General features: G+C 38.1%; 1 protein-coding gene across 1 annotated transcript in view; it reads right to left on the bottom strand.

The window, feature by feature from the left end:
• Positions 1–2,398: 2,398 nt before the first annotated feature.
• The window catches only part of ALCAM (activated leukocyte cell adhesion molecule), a 118,520-nt gene continuing 114,918 nt past the window's right edge, over positions 2,399–6,000 (bottom strand). Inside the window, exon 16 of the mRNA XM_085072611.1 lies at positions 2,399–4,725. The gene's annotated coding sequence lies outside the window, so the exon portion shown is untranslated. The remainder of the gene's footprint in view (positions 4,726–6,000) is intronic.

Raw genomic sequence — 6,000 nt, 5'->3', positions numbered from 1 at the left:
TGTGCAATTTTCCCAAAACAGGGAAACTCTAGGGGACCCCAGAACTACAGATGCAAACATGTAGAAGCCAAAGCACCGGAAGTTTGGTATGTTTCTACCTTTTTTCCTGTATCACAGTCTATTTGATATTTATAGTTGTGTTAAATTGCTGGTATTTATTGGGTGTCCTGCAAATGAAGAACTGATGGTGAGGGCAGCACAGAAACAATTTTTACAGAGCAAATGTGGAAATGAGCACTAGGACAGGGAAAAGAGGATGACAGAGGCCTTGGCTGTAACACCAGGTGGAGCATGAGAAGAGGCAAAACATTTGGGGGAAGAGGGGGAGGAGGGTGAGTGATGACAGAAGTACATTACTGTTTTCTCACTAAGAAACAAAATTTCCTAATAATTTGCCAGGCTCTACCTTTTCAAGCTGAAATTCATTACAACATCAAAGTGAATGCCTTGCTACTAACAGAATAAATGTCTCTATTTAGAATGTAAATGAGAAAAACATATGAATTACAAGACATTTTAAGAATTGTGAGTGGCTGGGTGGATGGAGTTAGTCTTATTTTAGAAATTGGCTTTGACATAATTTGATAATAAGTAATAGGCTTAGTTTCTGATTCTGTAATAACTTGAAATGCAGCAAATCTTTACTGAATGGGTGAGCTGCATTCCATATGAAGTGTGCACAGGCAAGGGGTGCTGGTTTGCAGCCTGCCTGCCTCCCTTCCTGCCCTCCCACTGTAAGAAGGCAATGCCCTCCCTCCCTGGCAGACCACCGGGAGCGAGGGTTGAAGTGAGCCTTGCCCAGCACTGAATTATGCCAGCTTGAGGATGTTATCCTTTCCAGAAGAGCTTGGGAGCCCTTCAGGGGTTAGAAGCACATAACTGGAGTTATGTATCTCTGGTGTTCTTTTGGCTCCTTCTGCCTGGAGGAGAACCTGCTTGAAAATGCTGGGCAACTCTTGGAAGCAGACACCTGAATGCAGATGCACTCTTGTCAAAAGGAAGCCCAGAAAACATTTGCACAGATGTGGTTGACACAGGAGGTCATGATCTCATTTCATATGTCACTGCTTAATCTTAGCTGAGATAATTACAGACATATGGCTGTCTAAATATGAAGTCAACAGGAAGGTATCCAGCTACATGTGGTACTACAAATAAATCAGATTTCACTGCAACAGCCAGCAGCTGAAGCTATTAGGTGAATATCGGATGTTCCCTGACAAAATTTTATCATAAAAAAGACAACAAATTTACATTTATTCCTTCTTTGTATGTCTTTGTGGACTGGCACCAATATGGATAAAACTCACATTAGTATCTCATAATATTCAAATAATAACCGATATAGAATTTAGAGTTACTTATTTGTGTATATTTTCCAAAACATGACAGGGTGAAAACTCTGTGTCCAGGAAAAGATGTAAGACATTGCCTAAACCACCTGGGTTGATGCTGGCAAGTCCTGGAAATATGCAGGCAATGAGGGGTGGATGGTTTGTTTCCCTGGCCAGCAGTCAGGTCAGCATTGTCCCTTGCTCAGGTTCTGACCAGCTGCCAGCCCCAGCAGCACAGTAGCTGTAGCTGCAATAAAGTGCTCAAGCAGAGGGTCTGTAGTACTCAGAACCAGTACAAAATGTCCCTGGTGCTTTGCCTTTTATTGTGCTGACCCCAAGCACTTTTCTTTCTTTCTTTCCAGAGGGCCTCACCTTGTGGCAGCAGTATTATCACATTTCTGTGTGTGTTTTAACGTGGCTCATTTCCACGCTCCTCATTGCAGCACAGCTATACCTTTGATATTATTGCTTTGCAGGACTCCCAGAGTTGCTTGGGAAGCCCATGGGATATTTTTGCAGGATGCTGCCTTAGCAGCATGCAGCCAAACTCTCTGGTTTGTTACAACTCAGTGGCAGTTTCCTGCACAGCCATGAACAGGCATCATTAATTACATTATTTCCTGACTGTAAAGCAAAAGGATGAGCTCTCCCCTACCACCCCTTGTCATGCTTTTAAACCATTTTGTGAGCAGGGATTTGTTTTTCTTCCAGTGTGTAGTAAACTGGGGTTGAACTCCTGTGGTGTCCTCACTCAGATTTGAGCAGACCCCCCAGATTCTTTGTCCAAGTCACAAGCAGAGACCTGCCTGATGACCTCTGGCAATGCTTTGTGTGCCAGCTTGTGCTTTTCTCTGAGCAAGTGCTTGTGCTCCCCAGGTGCTGTGGGCCAGGAGAAAGCCCACAAACCCCAAGACTGAGCATCCCATGATTTTTCCTGCCAGCCAGGCTCTACAGAGGTGCATTTGCAGGACCACAGGCAGCAGCAGCAGCAGCGTGAGCTCCAGGTAAGCACTTTCCCTTGGGCTCACACGTGCTCTTGTAAACTGAGATTTCACACAAGCCAGTGAAGACATACTTCAGTTTTATTGTTGTTTAGGCATGGATAGAAACATCAATTCTTTTGCACTCTTGGTTTTTGAAACTTGCCTATAGTGAACTTGGAGCAGTGAAAAACTCAGCTCCTCGGACTGACGATTTAAAGTGCATAGGAGATCAAGCAGAATCCCAAAAGGCGAGGAGTTGTTTATATTCCTTTTTCTGTAGCTGTGAAGGTTGAAGAATTTTTTTTTCTTCTCCTTTGCCCTGTATTCCCCTGACACTGGTATGAAAATTTTCAGCCCTTCCCTATGCTTTCCCTTTGGAGGTTTCCCTATCTTTGGAAGATTCCTCTCTGTATTTAAGAAGTATTTGTAGTGTCATAAACACAGAGAGGTGATAGATGCACACTCCTTCACAGGACTCTGGTATAACATTTCCCGTTTAGAGTCATACCCACTGAATTTGTTTTTTCTTTTAAAAAACGTGTATCGCTTGGCAGTGTTCTTGCACCAAAACAAAAAGATATATTTATATATAAAGTAACTTTTTTGTGTGTTCACGTTTTATTTTGGAAAAACAGGTGTTTAAAAATTTTAGAATTTTTTTAACAAAATTCTAAAAAGAAAAAAATCACAATATTTACAGAGATAACAGAATGGCTTAGCCATGCAAAACAAATTACTTTGGTTTTTCCCCCATTTTACTTTGGTTTAAATATTGACCAAGATTATAATTATTTTTTTGCCAAATAAAACAGTAACAAATTAAAGTTTAGAGGCATATAACAGGATTTCCCTCTAATATTTTATACAGCATAGAGTTTATAGGACATCTTATGTATTTAATCCATGCCAATGCACTACAGGAAGCTTTTATTAAGACATCAGTCACTACTGCCCAGACATTTAACATTTTACAAATTTACAAGTAACAGTGTTTTCTTCCTCCTAAATAATGCAAAAGTGGCAAAATACATTTCCTAACGTCCATCTTTTTCTTTTATTTATTTATTTATTTATTTATTTTTGCCTACCAGTCTATAAAAACTTACTTTTTCCCTGGATATTTGTAAATGGAAACCTGATGTTCTGCTTACTCTACTTTTCCTTTCCATCAAAGCTGCCTGTTACCTTCTTCCAGAAACTAACTTTTGAGATAAGATGAAACTTATCTCCCCTAAGTACAACCTTCTATTGGCCATTCACCCTAAAACCTTTCCTTATCAAGTACCATTCTAAAAATTCCCTCAAGCAAAAAACATGTTTATAAAGTTACAAACTTGAATGTAACTAAAGATACATAGACTTTTCATTGTTACAATTGTATGTACTGTTTGATAAATTAGGTACCAGTTAAAAACACTAAAATTATCTCAAGGTGCATTCAATATCTGTAGCATAGTTAACAAAAACACACAAAAAATATATATATATATATATATTCTATTTTTGTGGGAAAAAATGCAGCTTTGATATGATCACTTTTTAAAAAAAGTTTCCAATTCTGACTGGCATCTCTCTGAAATGAAGAAAAGGTACAGTACTTTAAGGCAGCGAATAACATAAAGGAATCAAAATTAATCCAGAATTCCAGTTCCTTATCCTAATGCTAACATGAAAGACGACTGATTACCATCAATAAAATGTGTGTCTTGCTCTAGAAGAAAAGGATTTATTAGCCACCAGCTGTATGTAGGCTGGGAATTTTTCATAGTGTTCCTTGCTGAATACCCAGACTTCTTCAGGGAAACTCTTTATTCCCTTTCTAGCTTGTTTAGCTTTGCATGGTTTTTTAAATGTTCACTTTCATTAACAATTTAGTTTATTCTTGTCACAGCTGTCACCCTCCTGTTTTACCATGATTTCAAAGAATGAAAAAGGAGTTTGACATTTTCCTTTAAAACAATCTTACACTCTAGGTACTTGCTACAAAGCAGAGGCTTCACTGATAACAACCAGAATTAGACATGTACCTGCTCAAAGGGTGTCATAAAAACAATTGAAATAAAACCATTACACTATACATCAGATTAACAGCAACTCCCAGAACAAAGCCTTACAGTGTATAAAAATAGCTACGTAAAAAATTTACATAAAGGCAAACAAAAAGAAATCTTCAGTGCAGACATTTACAAAAAAATATTTCGAACAGAACACAACATGGTGACCTATTATCATGGCTGTTGCCAAAATTAGTTTGTGGGGTTTTTTTAGCTTGAGATAATTGTGTCTAAAATCCTTTGAAAACCTGGTAGTATGATCTGCTTAATACTTGAACCATGAATAGCTGTCACTTCTTTGTATATGTTTAAATACAATCCACGTTCATGCTTCAATTGGTCTATATGTATTCTCTGAAAATATGAAAGATAAAGCAAGTTAAACATTTTAAGAAAAGTTAACCATCATAACTACTCAGTATCTAGGCTTCAAATAAACAGCTACATGAATAGTACTTTCTTCTGCAGCTCAATGATGTAAACACTTCCTTTCATGACAGGAATCACTGCTGCAATATTGCACCTGGTAAATCCAGTAAGTTTATCAGGTAAGTAATGGATTTTTGTCCATTTCATTTATGCAGATCTACTGATCTGAAGAAATACAGAGTAAAAGATTGCACTCAAGGCACAAAAAGTATTTATGCTGCAATTTTTTCAAAATCCAAATTGATTTGTTTTCCGCCTTTAAATCCTTCCTAGGACGTAATTTTGGTATTCTCAATTCCTTTTGCCAAAGTAGTAAAACAGTGATATTGCTAGCAAAGTGCCTACAGCAATGCTGCATCTCTCTATATACTATGTAATTGCTCTGTATAATCCAAGGAATTCTGAATATTTAGTGCAAAACTTGTGACTTGTATTTGAAAGTTTCAGACAATACTGACATATTGAAATTATTAATAACACTTATATTTATTTAAATAAGAAACCTTTTTCTATAAATATGAAATATCATAATTCCATGTTTTAAAGCCCTGCTGCCTCATGAAAGTATCCAATGCTATTTCACTTAAGATCACTGAAAATCAGGGTTGTCTACAGCTTTCCTGTGGAGGAGTTTACAATGCAGCTCTGAACATGTACTACCTCTTAAGAACAATTGATGACTAACTCAACAAACCCCTCTATGGTTAGCTGGTTTCCAGACTCTAGTGTTATCACAGTGTTCTTTTCAAACAGCCTAAATTAGCCAGAAAAATGGTCTAATCCCCTCCTTTGGGTACCAAGAGGAGAGGAGCAGCAGTGGTGTATATAAGTGTGAGCACAGGGTGGTGCTCTTGGTGCTCTGCAGTGCTCCTGTAATTCCCAACAGATCTTTGGCATCTGCTGGATCATTTGCAAACAGTTTATTTCATACAGACCCCAGCAGGGGAAGCTTTCATACCTGTTACTAAAGCAATATACAGTGTCTCTTTCCAGGATAAAACTGATCACAGTACAGGTGTGTGAAATCTGGACTAAGAGAATTGTTTTGTTCTAAGGGAAGGAAGTTTCATTTCCTTTGCACTAATGACGAAAGCAGTGACCAGGGACTTGGAAACTCTTGCTTTCAGTAAGGGAAGAAGTTCCTGTAAACCTTTCAAGTCATAACTTGAAACCTTCAGAACTCTACCTAAATATACTCTT

This window comes from Lichenostomus cassidix, chromosome 1 (assembly GCF_008360975.1).
Source record: "Lichenostomus cassidix isolate B80296 chromosome 1, HeHo_3.0, whole genome shotgun sequence".
Lineage (NCBI taxonomy): Eukaryota > Metazoa > Chordata > Aves > Passeriformes > Meliphagidae > Lichenostomus > Lichenostomus cassidix.
The sequence above is the reverse complement of the archived record's forward strand: the minus strand, read 5'-3'. Positions and strand labels throughout refer to the sequence as shown.